The following is a 20639-nucleotide window of genomic DNA, read 5'->3' on the forward strand; positions in this document are numbered from 1 at the left end:
ACAAGAGCACACAACAGATACAAACTCAATGTAAATCACTTCAAACTCGATTGCAGAAAGTACGACTTCAGCAACAGAGTGGTCAGTGCCTGGAACGCACTACCTGACTCTGTTGTTACACCCTCAGACAACGCAGGGAATCAGGAGATGTTTTAGGGAAAAAAATGCTTTCAATTATCAGCAGGTATGGTGAGTCAAACATTCAGGAGAAAGCAAACCAGTGTTTTAAAAAAAAACACACACAAAAGTCAGGCCATGCAGAAAAGAGCAATTGCTTTCTTTGACAGTTATCAGTGTAATTGTTGTTTAAAAAAAGACTACGATCTGTTTGCCTTGGGACCTCCTCCACTGATTGATTGAAGGGCAAACGTGTTTAAACAAGATAAAATTGAGTGGGGGAAGTCAATTAAGAAACACTCCCTACCACCACCCAATTTTCTGTGTACACAATTGTACCAGCTTTGCCAGTGGTTTTCCATGAATGCATTAGACAAGAAGCAGAGGAAATAGACACCTGGTATTCACTGAATCATGTCCTTCCTTACTCAAATTGCAGGCAATGATCCACAAATTGCAGGCTCAATTATTTTATTGGCTAGCAGATTAGAAGAGAGAAGCAATGAAGCATTCTCCAGCTTCAATCTGATCTGGTTATATATTTTCAGGCAATTGGGAAATGTAAAAGACCCTGTCTCATGGACCCTCTCTCTGAAAAGGCTGGTCAGATGTTATATGCCTGAGCCCAAAATGAGTATAGTAGAGAAAAACTATCAGGCAAGCAAAAAGCAATGGGTTCAAGAAAGAAATCAAGTTGAACTGCTTCATGCTCTTATTCCCAGGTGAAAATCAGTCTTTAGTATAATTGTATCCAATGTGGTGTACTCCAGGTATGTAGAGAACTATATTTCCATTTTGGACATGAACCCTATGAGATAAAAAATCTTTACAAACAGCTATTCTATAGAAAGAATAACACTCTGCAGCTTTGTCTGAACCTTCTTTTAAAAAAACAAAAACAAATAGGAAATGACATTTCCATCTATTCCAATGCATAATGATCCTGGAATACTGCAGAGGATGCAAAGCAGGGGTGGGATTAGAATTTTTTTACTACTGGTTCTATGGACGTGGCTTGGTGGCCGTGGTGTGGCTTGGTGGGCGTGGCGTGACTTAGTGAGCGTGGCAGGGGAAGGATACTGTAAAATCCCCATTCCCTCCCACACCACTAACCTGCTTTCCAGCTCCGTTCTCCTGTGCAGGGCAACAAAAGAAGACCTAGCTGATCAACTGGGACTCGGGAGGCAGAGAATAGATGGGAACGGGGCCAGTCAGAGGTGGTATTTGCCAGTTCTCTGAACTACTCAAAATTTCCACTACCAGTCCTCCAGAACTGGTCAGAACCTGCTGAATACCACCTCTGATGCAAAGCACATGCACAAGTAAGGAAAAAAATAATGTGAATTAGCTGTGATACTGCATCTGCAACTAATGATTAAATTCTGAGAAAATGGTTGGAGAAACTCTCTGGTAAGGGGAAAAAAAGGGGAGAGTTTGCAATTTCATTTGCCTAAAGTTTTAGTCTTAAATTTTCCCTTTGCCTTGGTCATCCCTGGCTAATGATATAAAGCCATGCTTTTGATTCAGCATCATACCAGGCAGTGGGGAATTTTAAGTAGCAGCCCCTAGTGGAGATAGTAAGCATGCTGGACATGGCTAGTTTGCTTTCTATCGTAATAAATTAATGTTTTAGGGTTCAAGAGAAGCAAGGGATATGGCATTATTTTATAAATGTCACAGATTTCTCACTGTAAGTCCTTTGCATTTTGATGCAATTAAGGCAAATGGCATAATTTGCATCTACCACTTGCTTTCAAAATTCAAAATGTGCCCTCAATTGCCAATCCAAACTTGGAACAATTGAAATTATCATTTATCAGGAAAACAAATTTCCATTCTATGAAAAATGAATGTAGGAGATGTTTGGGATACATATATTGAGGATCTGGCTGAGAGACCATATTGCTTGTAGTTTCCTTTTGATTCAACATCTAGAGATTTGTTTTTACGAGGGAATCAATAGGGAATTCCCATTCTGAGCAATTCAGTGTCACAAACTTCCCGAAAGGAGAGTAAAGCGCGTCCCTTTCTCCTGCATTCCAGTGATGGTTCTGAAGGAATCTCCATGAACTGGAGATGATAGATCCCAGATCTCCTTTAATTGGAAATGATGGGCTTCATCTGCAATAGGAAACCTGCTGGCTTCGTCCTCTTGGATTGTCTTCCCATGACTCAAGTAAATCCTTCCCGATGGCCTTTGGGAGAAGGTCAGAGAGAGCCATTGTCTGCCCTTTTTCCATTTAAGGTCGGGAGATGAAAATAAGACAGTTGGAGCTGTGGACATTGCATAGGTCAGTGGGCTGCTGTATTTAATTATTACCTCTATCATGGAAAATTTAATTGCCTCTATCATGCAAACTCAGGGACGCGGTGGCTCAGTGGCTAAGATGCTTGAGTTTATCAATCAGAAAGGTGAACAATTCCGCTGTTTGAATCCCTAGCACCGTGTAACGGAGTGAGCTCCCATTACTTGTCCCAGCTTCTGCCAACCTAGCAGTTCAAAAGCATGTAAAAATGCAAGTAGAAAAATAGGGACCACTTTGGTGGGAAGGTAACAGCCTTTGGCATTTAGTCATGCTGGCCACATGACCATGGAGACGTCTTCGGACAGTGCTGGATCTTCGGCTTTGTAACAGAGATGAGCACCATCCCCTACAGCCAGAAATGACTAGCAATATGTGAGAGGGGAACTTTTACCTTTACCTTATCATGGAAAATCAGGGGTATCTGCAGGAAAGACATCAAAAAGTCAAAGGGGAAGCCTCCCCCCCCCCCATCATAATGCATGTAGAAAAAAGGCAAAACTTCAGTTATGGCTGTTCTCTTGACAGTTTTGACACCTGTCCCCCTAAGTTCTGTCCGTCTCAACTTCCTTCATGCTTATTTTCCCCCCAGACATGTTAGTTACATCAAATGTCAAAAATTCTGGGGAAAAAAATCCAATAAGTAATTCCAAAACAAAAGTATTAATTTATTTCGTTCTAATTCCTCTTGCCCTCATTGCTTTTCTGGCACAAAGTAAAAAAAAGAAATTGATGCTGTCATTTCTAACTTTTAAATTGAATCTTACTGCTATTGATGCTGATCGTCAGCATTATGCCTGCTGTTTAATTGTTGGCTTTACTATGTCATTTTATTGTGCTTTCTGAAGTGCATTTTTGAAACGCTGCTTTATTGTATTTTTTTCTCTGAGAAACCATTTTTCAGGTAACAGCAGAAAACTGGAGGAGGAGGATCTGTTTGCAGTAACCTTTCTTCAGATGGTTCTGCATTTCCTTGTGTAAACAGAAAAACCTGGGGGAGGAACCATTTAGCTGCCGCCTCTGGCGTCATACACTCAATGCCTCATCACTTAAAATGGACAAACGTTAAAATGCTGCTGCCTAACTACCATGCTCTGAATAGTTTATCGAGCAGGTTAGCTGTCTTCCTGATCTGACCTCAGTTGAGCAAAAGGCCGTTTTCCATTCCATTTGCCAGGAACGCAGTCAACAGCCATTTTCCAAAGGTCACAGAGCCAAACAGGGGATGGGCGTGGCCGGGAGGGCATGTGACTGAGTGGGCATGGTCAACTCTACGTCACTTGTATTGAGTGAGAGCCAAACAGGGTATAAAAGGGCAGAAGGTTCAAACTTTGAGCCCTGAGAAGCATTCAATTCAAGTTGGCTGCAGGGTCTCACTGCCAGGGTCCCAGCTAAGGAAGACATAGTATTCCAATGCTATCTGGGAAAGTGACTCTTGACTTAGCTATTAAGCACAGGGCACACTACAGTTTCAAAAAGCCAAATAAATATGGCTTTCTATGCTGCAAGCCGTAGGAACCATTTGCATCTCAAGCATCTATATCATCTGCAATCTTTTTACAATTTTGAAATTACAATCAAGGGACAATTGGGGTTTGTGTGTATGGAAATCCAAGTAATGTGTCATCTTGTGTATCTGCTCATCATGCCAACCTTAATCCAATGTTGTCCAAATTCAGAGATATTCCCTAATTTGTCCAATAAGTTGCACTGTTTTTTTTGAAGTCACTATAGAACAAAATGTCCTGTATACAAAAAAAATGTCATTAGAAGATGCCTCCTGCTAGATCTGATCAAAGGTGCATCTGCTTCAGCATTCACTATCACCTGGTGGCTGACCATGTGCCCTGTGAAAGCTCATTAGCTGGACAGAAAATTCCACTACTTCTTCCCAACAGCTGTTATTTAATGCTTCCTCCTTGGGAATCAGGAGGTAGCACCTTGCTTAGTTGATATCTACAGACCAATCTCACTGTGTTGTGTCACATGCAAAGTTATGGAATCAATTATTAATCAATGCATTACTTTCCACCTAGAGTCTAACAACTTACTCTCCAATAATCAATTTGGTTTCAGAAAAAAATTGTCCTGCAATTTGCAACTTCTACACTGCAAAAACATATGGACTACACTTCTCGACCAGGGCAAAGCAATAGATGTAATTTACATCGACTTCTGCAAAGCATTTGACTCAATGGTACATGACAAACTACTATTAAAATTAAATTCTTACGGCATTTCTAGATCCCTTCACAAGTGAATTACTGCCTTCCTGACAAACAGGCAACAAATAGTAAAAATAGGAAATGCCCTATCAAACCCTGCACCAGTTAACGGTGTCCCCCAAGGGAGCGTTCTAGGACCCACACTCTTTACACTCTATATAAATGACCTTTATTAGCAACTGTGTCCTCTTCGCTGATGATGTTACACTATTCAACACCACCGTCAATGCTACCGTCCTTCAAAAAGACCTTGATTATGTGTCTGAATGGTCTAACAATTGGCAACTCCAAATATCTACCAACAAATGATCTGTCCTACACATTGGTTAAAAAAAATCTATATACCAAATACAATCTAGGCAGATATGACCTTGTTGATGATCCTCACTTTGTCAAGGACCTTGGAGTTCTCATATCAACTGATCTAAGTGCCAAAGCTCACTTCAACAATATTGCCAAAAAGGCCTTAAGAGTTGTAAATTTAATTTTACGAAGCTTCTCCTCTGGTAATACTGTTTTGCTAACTAGGGCATTCAAAACTTTTGCTAGACTTGAATTCAGCTCTGCTGTCTGGAATCTGCATTGTATATCTGACATAAATACAATTGTGCAAGTCCAGAAATATTTTACCAGAAGAGTACTACATTTCTCTGTTCACAACAGAATACCCTACAGCACCAAACTTGAGATTCTTGGCTTTGAGAACCTTGAACTACACCGACCAAGATTAGACTTAAGCATAGTACATAAAATCATATGTTACAACATCTTACCAGTTAATGAATATTTCACTTTAACAACAACAACACTAGAGTGCACAACAGATATAAACTAAATGTAAACCACTCCAAACTCGATTGCAGGAAGTATGATTTCAGCAATGGAGTAGTCAATGTCTGGAACTCACTACCTGATTCTGTTGTCACCTGCTCAAACTCCCGCTCCTTTACCCTCAAACTAACCTCTGTTGACCTCAACCCATTCCTAAGAGGTCTGTAAGGGGCGTGCATAAGTGCACAATCGTGCCTCCCATCCCTGTCCTATTGTCCCCAATTATTAGTTCCTATTTCTTGTATTTAAATGTATATTTATTCTTGTTTCTGTTATATTGTAAGCTTTTGACAAATAAATAAAAAAAAATAGTTCACAGCTATCAAGCTGTCATGAATCCCATTCCCTTTTAAAACTATCCAAACAGATGTTTATTTCTCCACCTGATGGTTAGAGAAATTTCTGTAGTGCTTGCCACAAACCTTCAATGGTGTTGCCTAGATTCCCAAAATAAAAATATCTGATTAATCTAGTTTAACTTGGAATGCAATTTAAAAAATTCAGTATACACAATATTGTTATTTCCTATACCTTTACTCATTCCCCTTCCTGTCAAGTACATTGTTTTAGGAGCAACTATACAGTGGCTCTGGGAGCTACGTTGAGGATTTTGGCAGGCCACATTTGTAGCCTCAGGTTGCAGACCTTAGAATATTAGATATTTGGTTAGAGACAATCAATTCACATTGGGTTATTTCAGAAGCTTGAGATGACACTTTTTGGATCAGATAGTTTATAGTTGTGGATGTAGTTGTACATCTCTTGCCATTTCAACTTGTCCTAATTTTTCAGCTGCTATTTCAGAAAATCCTTTTTCAAGCCCTTGACACATGCTTTATATCAGTGATAGCTAACCTTTTTTTCATCGCATGCCTGCACCCATAAAGCAATGCATGCACAACCCCCTACATGACCCTCACCTCCCTGCGCATGCATGTGTGACCCCCCCATACTCTCCCCACCCCCTGCGCATGCATGTACATCTCCTCTATGCACCCCCTGCGCATGCATGGCAGATACCCAAAAATTAGCTGGCTAGCGGGAGGCGTGCGTGCGTGCATGCACAGTGGAACTGAGCTGGGATGACGCGTGCCATAGGTTCACCATCATGGCTTTATATTCTCTGGTTTAACGAAATCATTGTGATATTCTCATTTGTTACTTCACAAATATGTATTTATTAGAAGTTTGTTCCACCTTTAATTCTGACCAACTCAAAGCAGTTTATACATTTAGGTTTTCCACTTCCTATTTCCCTACAACAACCCTGAGAATTGTAGGGTTAAGAGACAGAGAATGACTGGTCCAAATCACCCAGCTGCCTTAAGGGTGTTGAATTCACAGCTGTTTGGGAATAGTGGGGGCAAGAGATTGCTCTAGGACAGGGCTGTCAGGCTCCTGGCCCTCAGGCCAGATGCGTCACACCCTGGCCAGGGTGAAGGGGGGGAAGTCCCAATACATCACATGACTCCGCTGTGACCAATTGAGTTTGACACTCCTGCCCTTGGAGATCCCTCGCTGAAATATCCTTCAAACCTACTGGAGTTATCACGAGTACTGCCTTTGTAATGATAATACAAAGGCTGGGGGAGAACAGGGAAACACAGGTAGTCCTCAACTTACTACCATTCATTTAGTGATGGTTAAAAGTGACAACACTCGGCGGTCCCTGCTGCGCTCGCCGCCGAAATGCCTCCAATCCAGCTGGATCTGGAGGATATGGTTGCCCCGTAGAGGCAACCGAAGAGAGAGGAGATCCGGACAGGGGCTTGGGGGTATCGCAAACCCCCTCCTCAGCCGGCTAAACTCCTTTTTCCCAAGGCGGTGGAGCGGCGGTCAGTAATGGCCACCACAAAGAAGCCTGCAGCCAGGTAAGATTGTGCAGGAGGAAGTCGGAGAAAGTGAAAGTTTTTTGGCTGAACCGGGACAACAAGGAACCTTTAAACACCCTGGAAATTTAATCGTTTGAATGATACAGCTTTGACCAGTTTTCACACATACAACCGTTACAGCATCCCTATAGTCATGTGATCAAAATCCTGGTGCTTGGCCACTGGCATGTATTTATGACAGTTGCAGTGTTCCAGGGTCATATGATCACCATTTGTAACCTTCCCAGCTGGCTTCCAACAATCAAATTCAATTGGGGAAGCCAGATTTGCTTAATGACCACACGATTCACTTAACAATCGCAAGGAATTGCTCAACAACTGTAGCCAAAAAAAAGGTTACAAAATGGGACAAAACCAGAGGTGGGCTGCTGGTGGTTCTCACCGGTTCGGGCGAACTGGTTGTTATATTTCTGCGCAGTTCAGAGAACTGGCAATCTGCCTTGCCCGCCTTGGCTAATGCCTTGCCCGCCTTGGCCGATGTCTAGAGTCATGCCCATGGCAGAGCTGCTGTTGCTCTCTAGTTCCCTCCCCTTGCTTGCCTCGATCATGTTGCCCAGATTTCTGCCTGTTGAGCCTTCCTTTGCTGATCTCCACAAGCTCCTCGCCAAGCTGCCTCCCAGCCACTCTTATCCTGGCCTGAGAAGATAAGGCCAATGGTGGGGGCGGAGCTCACTGTGCTCGGCCAAAGGTCTGCGGGGAGGGGACACATGGGTGAGGTTCGGCCATCTTTTGGGCCTGGCTCCAGGAGGGAGGCCCAAGGGAAAGTGCCTGGTCCAGAAATACAGCATTCCAGCACAGCCCTATTCCCCAACAGATGCCTGATCCCTTTCCCACAAGCAGTGAGTTGCCCTGTTGTGGGTTGAATGTGGGACCCAAGGTGGAGGGGGAAGGTGGGTGGGTGGCAGCACAGTTGGGCCCAAAAGGAGGCCAACTCTTGCCATGTTGCCCCCGAGGCAGCCCTTCAGCTGAATGTGGCAAGTCCAGAGTGGGTCTCCCTTTCACAGCATTTCTGCATTTAATTTTGGAGCCACACAGGCAAGGGCAGCCCGCCGCACCTAGTCCCAGCACCCCCAGCGGCGATCACCACCACCACCACTGCCCGAGCCAAACAGCCTAACCTGAGTCCCCAGGGTAGTGTACTTGTTTGCATACTCGTAATACTGCATTCCTATTGGACAGATACCATCACTGGCGATTGGGAGATAACCACGGTTTCTGATTGGCCGCCTAAGCGGTGGGAAGTTTAAATAAATGCCATTGGTTGCGAGCTGCGAGCAGCCGCTATAAAAAGGGCTGCCGCGGCTCGACTTCAGTTAAAGTTACTGACAGTTAATACAGAGCTGAATTCAACTCCAGTCTCGAGTCTGCTTTTGTTCTGGCGATAGAACACCCAGTTGCTCCTGGCCAGTCCCCCAGGGACCATGAATGAAGGAATGATCACCCTCCATCAGGCAGCCCTTGCCCACCTGCCCGGACAGGTTGTGGGAGTGCCTGGTCTTCCAACCTCCCCCTGCCCTCTGAAATAAAGAGGCCAGCTGGCAATGAATTATTGAGAGAGTCGTGCAGCAGAGAAAAGGCAGCCACGTGCCCTGCTGAAGCACTGGAAAAGTCATGAGGCAGAGAAAAGGCAGCTGTTCCAAAGGCCTGTGTTGAGAATGACTGGGAATAAAGAGGCCAGCCGGCAAGCCAAAGCATTAGGAGACTTGTGCAGCAGAGAAAAGGCCTTTGGAATGGTAGTGGCAGTATTTTTCTCTTGCTGCAGGCCCTCCCTCAAAGAACTGTGGGTACCTAAAGGTAATGGTGCTGGTGCAGCAAGGGGGAGGGATAGTGATTGCCAAAGCCTTAGTGTTCAGGAGTGAAGCACCACTTGCCTTTGCATGGCTGCATCCAACCTTTGTCACTCGCGGAACAAGCTGGTGACACCCAAGGCAGCCATCCCTTCCCGCTGCTTCATCTCGGAGCAGTATGCCATGGCTGGGGTCAATCCTAGCTTTGCTGTCCATCACAGATAAGAATCTCAAAGCCAAGAATGAAAACTTCTGCTACCAACCTGGGGGCTAGATAGTCAGGCCACCTACAAACTGCATCATCTGCCGAGGTGCCTGGCCAAAGTTTTGTGCACTGAGCACCCAGACTCCCAATGATGGGATATGGGGCCTTTCAGGCACTTAGTATGGCCACCAGTTTATAGCCTCCAACAGCCTCCAGCCCCAACCTCTGTCGGCTCACAAAACTTTGGCCAGGCTCCTCAAGGGATGGATCTAGCCCATGAGCTGGTTGATACCCCCCTGCGCCAATCCAGCAGACAAAACAAGAAAGGGAGGCAGAGAGAAACAGTCATGCCAGAGTGGGAGGTCAGTGAACCAGAGAGCTGCTTCCCTGGTTCCCAAGAGCATAGACTACTTGCAACCAGAGCTCCCTTGCAGTTTGTTCTGCTGCTGGAGGAAGGGCTGCATCAGTCCCATGCCAGCTCCTTGCAGTCACGCATGCCAAGAATGCTGCAGAGAGTCTCCACCTTTGGGGTCTTTTTGTGCGGATCTTTGGAGGGGGGCAGAAATTCTGACTTCAGCCTTCTGGTGCTGCATGGGGCTCCTTGGCCGCTGGCTCATTTGCTCGCGCTCTGCCTCTCTAGTCTAACTTGATGCAGGCAGTAGCTCACATGGCCCTTTAAAAGCTTGCTGTCAGTGAAGCTGGGTGCCAGTGAGGGCTGTTGGGGGGACGGAAATGGATGGAGGCTTGGGAGAGAGAGAAGTATCCGATCCAACCTCTCTCTCTCTCTTTCTCTCTCTCTGTGGGGTGTGTGTGTGTGTATGTATGAGAAAGAGAGGGAAGGAGAAAGAGAAATCCAATCTCAAAGAGTTATATCAGGGCTGGCGGCTATGCACTCTCTCACTCTCTCTCTCATTCACTCATACACAAACATGCACACACACACACACACACACAGGTTGGATCTGTCTTTCCTCCTGCCCCACCTACCCCTGGATTCCCTCCCCAATCCCACCTGGCCTATACAGGCACCACCAACACGAGTGATGTAGAGTTGACCATGCCCACTCAGTCACATGACCCTCTCAGCCACGTCCACCCACTCAGTCATTAGGGAGAACCGGTTGTTAAATTATTTGAAGCCCACCCCTGGGCAAAACTCACTTAACAATTGCTCTGCAATGGAAATGTTGGGCTCTGTTGTGACAATAAATTGAGGTCTGTCTGCATGGTTAAATCGAGCAGTTAAGGATGATACCTTCTTTTTTAATCTAACCTCCCATTTTCCCCAGCTAATATCTCTTTGTTTTATTTCAAAGCACAAAGGCAAAGAAGATAACCCTCTATTCATGCACTTGTGAGTCACTTGAACATTTGCATCTGGCCTACATGCAAGAAATTAGGCATTTGCTAACTTTAACATTAAGCTCTGCTCTAACACATAAAAAGAACAAGCAGAACAAATCATTAATTTATCCTGATCATTAGGAACAGCTGTTGTGCCATTATCATTAGGAACCATATCTTGCCTCTGTTTGGTAGCCTTCCTAAGTCAAGAGAAGTGTCATTTATTTATTCAACACCTCCCAAACTACTGCAAACAATCTAGAGAATCCCCTTTTTATAAAAAGTATTATATATCAGTATTTCATTTTCAGTAATGAATAATGGAAGACATTGCCTCATTCCACTTACAACAGTTTTTTAGGAAAGGATGGATTATCAATAAAGGAGAACAATTTGTAGCTCAGGGTTGAAATGAGGGTTCCTTGAAGCTCTCTGATTGTTGTTTTTTGTTGTTTTCTCACAGATGTTTCATTATGCAAACTAGGTAACATGACTAGCACTGATGATGTTACCTAGAAAAGTCTGCAAGCAAACAGCAAAGCTCAAAGAGCAACAGGGACTCCTCAAGGGTGGATTAATTTACCTCCCATTTATTTTGAACCTATGTTTTTCCCCCACTATATTCCAATAAATATTTTACTGGGTAATAAATAAAATAAAATAGGGTTAGACTCTTACACAGTATACAAACATGATTTGAGACTTTAATCCTACTCTGGCAAACTTTGAGGTTTTTTGTGTGAAAAGGATGAAAAGATTTGTTCCATGTTCCAGCCTCTTTTATTGATTAATAAACACATGTTCCTATTACCCAGGCTTTAAAAAGTCACTTTGGAGCAAAAATACCATAGACGAATTGTATATCATAGGGTAGTCTCACAAAATGACCTTTCATGAAGGAATTGACTACTCACAAAATGGGTGTCAAGCCAGGCATAAAACACTAGGCAAACTTGCAAACTTTTGTTCTTTCTTCCTTTAGTATATATTTGGGTGGTGTTTTTTAAAAAACAAATGGCCGACATATTTTCAAACAAAGTAGTTAACTATCACCTTTATTTTTTTAACAATGCCTACAGAATTCATCTGTTATATGCCCACAGAAGTCATCCTGTGAATCCTAAAATTGGTAACTATAACTGGGGGAAACAGATGCAGCTGATTCGTGGAATACACAGAGTCATACGTTATAATACACAAGTCAAATTCAGTTGAAGCAAGTGAATCCAGCCACTGACTGTTCAACAATATAGCTGGATATAGATTTAAATAATGGTCACTCAGTTTTCATTTTTCAAATAAATGTCGGACTTGTCTCCCATATCTTTTTTTAAAAAAACTTCCAGTGTTGGAGCATTCACAACTTCTGGAGGCAAGTTGTTCCACTGATTAATTGTTCTAACTGTCAGGAAATTTCTCCTTAGTTCTAAGTTGCTTCTTGATTATTTTATTTATTTATTATTTATTTATTTTATTTATTTGTCAAACATGTACAAGATAACGAGCATAGGTATGAACATAAACATGAACAAAGGAAGTAAATGCAGATAAATGGGGACAGTAAGACAGGGACGGTAGGCATGCTGGTGCGTTTATACATGCCCCCTTTAAGGACCTCTTAGGAATGGGGTGAGGTTCACGGTAGACAGCTTGAGATTGAAGCTGTGAGGGTTTTGAGGCTGTAACAATGAAGTCGAGTAGACCATTCCAGGAGTTGACCACTCTGTTGCTGAAGTCGTATTTTCTGCAGTCGAGTTTTAGTTTCCACCCATTGCATCTTGTCCTGCCCTTGGGTCCTTTGAAGAATAGCTTGACTCCTTCTTCTTTGTGGCTTGGTCATTTAGGAAAGAAGAGCCTTCGAATGCATAGGTAACAGCTCATCTGCCAGGAATCCACACTGTATAACAGACATTAATACAATTGAACGAGTCCAGAGGTATTTCACGAGAAGAGTACTCCACTCCTCAGCTCGGAATAGAATAGAATAGAATAGAATAGAATAGAATAGAATAGAATAGAATAGAATAGAATAGAATAGAATAGAATAGAATAGAATAGAATAGAATAGAATAGAATAGAATAGAATTCTTTATTGGCCAAGTGTGGTTGGACCCACAAGGAATTTGTCTTGGTGTAAATACTCTCAGTATACATAAAAGAAAAAGTACATTCGTTAAGAATCAAGAATCATAACGTACAACACTTAATGATAGTCATAGGTACAATCAACAATCAAATCATACTAGGAAACAGTCGATATAATCATAAGGATACAAGCAACAAAGTTACAGTCCTACAATCACAAGTGGGAGGGGATGGGTGATAAGGAGTGATGAGAAGATTAACAGTAATAGTAGTGTACACTTTGTAAATAGTTAAACAGTGAATAAGTACAATAGAACACCTTATGCCATCAGGTTTGAAATTTTGGATCTAGACAATTTAGAACTACGCTGCCTGCGGTCTGACCTAAGCTTAGTACACAAAAGTGTCTGCTACAATGTCCTACCTCTCAATGACTACTTCAGTTTCAACCACAATAATACACGGGCAAACAATAGATACAAATTCAGTCAACTGCTCCAAACTCGATATCAGAAAATACGACTTCAGCAATAGAGTAGTCCATGCCTGGAACTCACTATTGACTCTGTTGTTACATCCTCAAACCCCCAAAACTTTAACCTTAAACTGCCTACCATGGCCCACGCTCCATTCCTAAGAAGCCTGTATAAGCGGCATGTATAAGGGCATGCAAAAGCACACCAGCGTGCCTACTGTCCCTGTCCTACTGTTCCCATTTATTCATACTCATTTATTATGTATATATTTATACCTGTTTATACTTATATATTTATATGTTAAGTTCATACTTATACTTGTTTTCTCACACATGCTTGACAAACTAAATTAAATTAAATTAATTAAATAGAAAAGGCCAGATCTGAAGTTTGAATGCAAAACCTGCCTACTTACTTCCCCCTTTTCCAAGTCCTCCCCCACCCCATTTTTTCCTGGTGTCCAATTGGATTTCAAATAAATGGTTTTGGTAACAGATTTAACAGATAATCAGAGTTGGAAGGGACTTTGTGTTTTCTAGTCCAGCAGTTGCCAACCGGTGGGCCGCAACCCACTGATGGGCCACGGCAAAAAAAAAATTCCCCAAAAGTTTTTTATTTCAATCTACATATAACAATACATTAACAGTGTGGCATCAATATATCATACATCTCTCATTACCTATGTTCCTATTAATTCATAATTCTTCAATGCTTATTTTCAACCTTAGTCTCTCCAAGTGCCTACCACCATATCAATTAAACGTACCTAGTAATTCAATTATTCAATTTCCTCCCTGTTTTCATTTTATTTTTTAAATAAAAAATTCTCATTTGGCAAGCAGTGTGGTTTCAGATTTCACATCTCAATACAAGCATGACCATAGTTACCTATTCATGTTATTTGTTTAATTTCATATTGCATCATCCTTATCATTTATTAAATATTAAACTTATCTTATCCAATCCCAATTCATGTTCTCATATCTTGTTTTACAATGTTATCTTTATTCAATTCCAAATCCTATAATATCTCCTTCCATTTTTCTTAGTATATTGTCATATCTTATTTTACAATGTTATCTAAGAGTTTCATCTTCTTTCTATTGTCATTTCTCATATTATTATTATTTTTCTGTCACATTTGTCATTTTATCAATCCTTATCTGTAAATATAATTGTCCCCTCTAGCTAGTAATTCGAGCTAACCATCTTCATTCTTCCTTAATATCAATCTCCCTATCTAGTATAAAATACACACACACACACACACACACACACACACGTGTGTGGATCTTTGGTTATTCAGGTTTTCTCCCACGTAAAATTGGAAGTAGCTAGGCGACGTTTCGATGGTATCATTCATCATCTTCAGGCTTGTGTCTTCGGCTTTGTGCTTCTCAGAGTAAGCTTCTCAGAGCTTCTCTTTACTCTGAGAAGCACAAAGCCAAGACACAAGCCTGAAGATGATGAATGAGACTTCATCGAAACGTCGCCAAATACTTCCAATTTTATGCGGAGAAAACCTGAATAACCAAAGATCCACATACAAATACCTGCGAGAACCTCAGAATATGTGTGTGTGTGTGTGTGTGAGAGTGTGTGTGTGTGTGTGTGTATGGCATTCAGCTTTGTTTGGGTATTTTCCCACGTCATTGTAGTTGTGCTTTTAAAGTTGTAGCAATGTTTCGGCAGAATCTCATCTGCCATCATCAGGCTTCTGATTGTGTCCGTCTGGACACTGCCCGAGGCAGTGATAGTGCCCACCCATCCGCGGACAGGGAGGCGAGGTGACAGCAGCACTGGTTCCCTGGCCGGCGGGTCCGGCGGAGAGAGCCGAAAGCCGCCCATCCTTTCCACCCCTTGCCCAGCCCGTCCCCGTCCCCACGCATCTCCAAATGCACCGGCAGCTCCAAACGCTGCAGCAGCATGGGCATCAGGCAGAGGCGTTCACTCAGCGGGGCTCAGCTCGGAGGAGGACGCAGCACAGGCCGTCTCCTTGCCCCCCTGTCCATGGATGGGTGGGCGCTATCCCTGCCTCAGGCGGCCTCTCCCGGTGGCACCTTTGGGTTCGGGCTGGAGGGACTTGGGAAGGAAGCCAAGCTCAGGTCAGCCCGGCTCTTTTGCTTGGCAGGCGGGTGCGCACTCACGGCTCGCTTTCCCGGCTCTGCCCAGCCTGCACGGCTCTGGCGCGGCCCTGGTGGGATGAGCGGAGGGCCCGGTGGGGAGGCACTTGCTGCCTTGGCAAGAGCTCCTCTGCCAGGCAGGAGGGCCCACTTGTCAGCTGCACTGGGCACCCCAGGCAAAGCTCTTCATGCTCTGCCTGGCACCAGGCAGGGATGGCAGCTGGGCACTTCTCCTGGGGTGGGCCGATCCTGCACTGCGGCCCCGGGAGATTTGCCTCCCTACATTGATTGGGCTGCCCTCTTGGGCAGGGGAGGCTTTGTCGTACCGGTAGTAGGGCATCGTTTTTAAAAGAATTGGCTTTGTCTTCGAAGGTGAAGGGAAGGCAGCGACAGGAGTGCCTGAAGCCGAGTGTCTCTGCCGGGCTCCGGTTGTAGGGAGGAGCCCTGGCTGGCCACGGGTGGCTGCGCCAAATGCTGCGGGGTTGCTCTAAATGCCGCAGCAGCACGGGGAGAAGGGAAAGCAACGGTGGCGGAAGGTCTCCTGATACAAAGTGCCCCACCAATGCCGAGGTCAACATCCAAGCCATCACCGCCTGCCCGCCCGAGGATGCAAGGGGGAAAATTAAGTCACCCCGAAAAGATAACCTAGCCATTTTGGGGGTCAAAAAAAAAAGGCCCGGCCTTATTTTGTGAGAAACACGGTACTTGAAATCCTCTTCTTTAATAAATATATTCAATCCCAGAGTCCAGTATATTATTTCAGCCAATATCTTTTGGGTTTATTTTCAAAAATCATGCTCTTGAGTCTTTATTCTGGGTCTTCTAATTGGCCCTTTCCCAACTGTTTCCCAAATTACCGGGTGATTCTATGACAATATTAGAGTTCCTTTTATTTTCTTTTAAGTTCCAAAGTCCAAACTCTCAAAAAGACCAGACACTCTTTTTAGAATGTACTAAAGTTTTTTCTGTATCATCAGGTGGTGCTCTTGAGTCTTTTTAACTTTCTTTGTTGAATATATTTTTATTAAGATCGCTAATTTCAATCATTAGCTATTATTTCTTTTCTTTTCGACACACTCAATTCCAGCATCTAGTTATGCCCTTTAAGTGCCCACAGTTCAATATATGTCCGGTTTGATTTCTAAACATTTGTTGTGTTAAAGTATTTTCCTTTAAAATTCTCCTCCAAATTAGTCCAATACAATAATCCAATCCAAATGTATAAAATCCAATTTCTTCTCACTTTCTCTGGTCGCCACTTCCACACACTTTCCTCCAGAATAACCCTTTAACTTGATACCGAGGTACCTCAAAAGCGATGTCCTTTACCTGGTTCACACTCTGCTCACTACTTCTCTGCTCCAGCACAAAACTTAAGTTTCCCGGAGTGTTCTTCATCTTTATGGTGGCCATTTTGGGAGCACCACTGCAACTTGCCTTTGGGAGGGGTTTTCCTGTCAGGGAGGGGAGTTGTGGCTCCCCTCAACCCTACAGGCAATTTCCCCTTCTTCATCACCTTACCAAGGTGGGTCTGGTCCCAATCAGGACCCTCCAGCGAGCTCGGGCAAAACCACGCACAATTGCGGATTCTGCACCGACACCAATGAGGAACAAACCAGAAGTTGGGCCATGTAAAATTTTGGTGGGCCGCAGAAGAAATGGCCCCCCAAAACAATCAATCTGGGCCGCGTGGGAAAACAAGGCTGCTCCGCCCACATGTCCCCCCACCTGCTGACCACCATCCTTCAGCGAGTGCAAAACTCACTTTGACTGAGAAGCAGAGAGCCACGTGAGCTGCACCTTGAAGGTAAGACTAATGGCAGGGGAGAGGAGTGGCTTGCTGATGGTGGGAAAGAAAGGCAGATTAGGAATTAAGCCATTCGGTTAGTTCATAATCGCTCTAGGCATTAAAGACCTGGGAGGAAAAGCAGCAGCTGCTGCTCGTGCTTCTGCCAGATGGCCGCAGCAACCACTGCCTCCAGTGGGGAGGGGTGGAAGGAAGAGAGAAAGAGGAGGGAACGATCCAACGCTGCTGGGGAATTAAATCCACGGGTGAAATTCGCATAGCTGTGTCTTTTCTTTCCAGCTTCAAGGTGGGGGGGATGGAAGGAAGAGAGGAAGAGGAGGGAACGATCCAACACTGCTGGGGAATTAAATCCAGGGCGGGGGGTGGATTTGCATGGCTTGACTGCTGTAGAGTGACCTATATCAGGAAAATGTTAGATAGTACTGTGCATTCAAATGTTTGTCCTGTTATGACTGGAATGAAAATGGAGTGAAATTGGAGTGGTATTTCGTGCTTGCTGACAAACTTTCGTAAGTGTGAAAGTAAAGGGAAAAATACTAGTTACACATTACTCTTAACAAAGACAATACACCAGGAGTTTGAATCCCCCCAAACCCAATCCTTTCCCTTCTCTCTGCCCCAGTTCCCAACCTCACCCCCCCAGGATAGCCCCCACTTGCCCCCCTGCCCCCCCCATTCATCCAGAGTGCTGCCTTCTCTCCCCAGATGAGCTGATCCAGAGCTGTAGTAGTCACAGGACTGACCCTTTGGTCATCCAGGAGCAGCTGCCCCAAAGGGCCAGTGCTGTGGCTACTACAACTCTGGAATATGGGACTGACTTTCCCACCACCATCAGTCTCCCTGTCTTCATTTTCCTTCACTCAGACTGACCAGGTTTCTTGAGAGAAGGAACACAAAAGAGGTTCCTGGAAGGCTGTGTGCTTTCTTTTGGGCCTCCTGACCAGAGGCCAAGAGAAAGTGCCTGGTCTGGACCCATAGCACCCCAGGGTCAAGCTAGGTTGATGCTCTTTGTAGGTAAGTTTGACCTTAACTTTATTTTCTTTGACAGTAATATTTAATGGCATCAAACAAACCCAAAGAAAGAAGATCCCAGACATGGAAATATGTGGATAATAGATCCATTTGCAGGAAAAGTTGAAGATAGCAATTTAAGTATGCATGAAAAAGAAAGCCTCATCGATCTATCATCCAATGACCGTCTCAAAGCTAAATTCTGGTCATCCATCACAAGACCTCATTTCTGGCTCTCTGTAAAAAGTGAATGCCCATTGCTGAGTGAAAAATCAATGAAAATTTTGATTCAATTTTCAACAACATATTTGTGCAAAAAGACATTTTCATTTGTCACAACAATTAAAACTCGGTACCGGTCTCGTCTTGAAATAATAACAACTCTCCGTCTAACATCATTGGAGACAAAAATCCATAAACTTATTTCAAACAAGCAAGAACAAATATCACACTAAAAATGTGTAATATTTAAATGTTTCAATATTTTGTAATAATTGCACTAACTTTAATAATTTTGTTACAATAAATATTTTGTTATGATTAAGCATTTATGATTTTGTTATAATAAGCATATATATATATATATATATATATATATATATATATATATATATATATATATATATATATATATATATATAAAATTTATGTTTAATATAAAAAAATAAAAATTTTATATTAAATATATTATCTTTTATAAAAAAAATAGTATTAGTGGGCCTCGGGATTTAAAAGTATGAGTTTGGTGGTCGCTGAGGTCCAAAAGGTTGACAACCCCTGATCTAGTCCAACCCCTGCCCAAGCGGGAGACCCTACACCATTTCTGACAAATGGCAGTCCAATCTCTTCTTGAAGGTCTCAAGGGATGGCGCTCCCACAACTTCCGAGGGCAAGCTGTTCCATTGTTTGATTGTTTTCACTGTCAGAAAGTTTCTCCTTGTTTCCAGGTTAAATCTCTCCTTGTTCAGTTTCCATCCATTATTCCTTGTCTGGCCTACAGGCGCTTTAGAAAATAGCTTGACCCCTTCCTCTCTTTGGCAGCCCCTCAAATATTGGAAGACCGCTATCATGTCTCCCCTGGTCCTTCTCTTTCCTAGACTAGCCAAGCCCAGTTCCTGCAACCGTTCTTCATGTTTTACTATCCAGTCCCCTAATGATCCTGGTTGCTCTTCTCTGTACTTTTTCTAGAGTTGCAACATCTTTTTTATAGTGTGGTGACCAAAACTGGATGCAGACCACAGTTCTGATACTTGGTGGGCTCAGCGATAGTCCGCATTCCATTCCCATTCTTGTGACCTTGGGGTTGCTGGCCAATGTTTCTGCCAGGAACTCAGAGTGGTTTCTTGTTTTCCCTTCCCCACCCATTGGTTCCCTCCTCCCACAGTATACCCCACAGAAAAGAACTGACAACTAATATTCTAAAAGATATTATTAATTACACATTAAACCCCATTTGTATAAATACCATTATAAACACAATGAAAATATAACTGAGAAGTCAATTATTTCAAGTATTTTTTTTTCATGTTCATGTTTGATGAATTCAGACTTTTTGAATTTGGACAGTAGTGATTTATCTACATTTGACAGTAATGCAAAAAAAACAACAACCCACCCTTGAACCATCATCCAACAACTCTTGAATCTCATAAAGATTCTGCTTCAGCACAAAGAACCAGAAATGTAAATATAAAGTGAAAATTTCTGATTAAGATAATCAACATGAAATGAGTAAGATTCAATGCATTATTTAAAAAAGCAGAAATCTTATTTAGAGAGAATTTCCTATTATTTCAGCAATCCCATGGATTCTTTTTCTCTTTCTTATGCCTGTTCAGTCCTTTGCATGCTTGTCTCCCTCAATGGACCACCCTTGAGGGGTGCAATGAAAAATCTCCTTTGGGACAAATTGCAGGTGACTTCATGAACATTTCCATGTAGTTCCCTAACAAACTTGTTTGCTATTCTGTTTTATTCCGCGATAATGTTTTCATGTCCATAATAATTCAAAATTGCTTTTAGTACGTGATTAACATATTCAAGTGGATAGAGAAAATCCAGATTCAAGTCTCCAAGCTTGCCAGGAGATTTAGAGCAAGTCTTTTTCTCTCAATGCGCAAACAATCTCAAGGATTACTGTTCTGGGGACAAAATGAGACCCAATCTTTCCTCCTCCTTTTCCTTCTCCTTCTCCTCCTTCTCCCTCTTTCACACAGTTTCTAGTGGAAAAGAGATATATAAATGCAATAAATAATACTGTACAAATGTGCACATTAATGGAGTGAAAAATAGATCACCTACGTTCCACAAAAAAGCACAGCAAATTATGGCCTTAAGAAAAATTCAAAAATATGTATTTAAACAATGTCAGTGTTGACAAACAGCAAAACAGTTTTTGAGTTCTCCAAGATATTTAAACTAGATACAACACAA

The 20639-nt window shown here is 42.9% G+C and overlaps 1 long non-coding RNA gene across 1 annotated transcript in view; it reads right to left on the minus strand.

The window, feature by feature from the left end:
- Window positions 1-19270: 19270 nt before the first annotated feature.
- LOC148129031 (uncharacterized) overlaps window positions 19271-20639 on the minus strand; it is an 83482-nt gene continuing 82113 nt past the window's right edge. Inside the window, exon 4 of the long non-coding RNA XR_015745948.1 lies at window positions 19271-20425. This is a non-coding gene — a long non-coding RNA (uncharacterized LOC148129031). The remainder of the gene's footprint in view (window positions 20426-20639) is intronic.

The sequence above is a fragment of the Notechis scutatus genome, chromosome Z (assembly GCF_049901735.1).
Source record: "Notechis scutatus isolate UNSWTSFEM ecotype Mainland chromosome Z, rNotScu1.2, whole genome shotgun sequence".
Lineage (NCBI taxonomy): Eukaryota > Metazoa > Chordata > Lepidosauria > Squamata > Elapidae > Notechis > Notechis scutatus.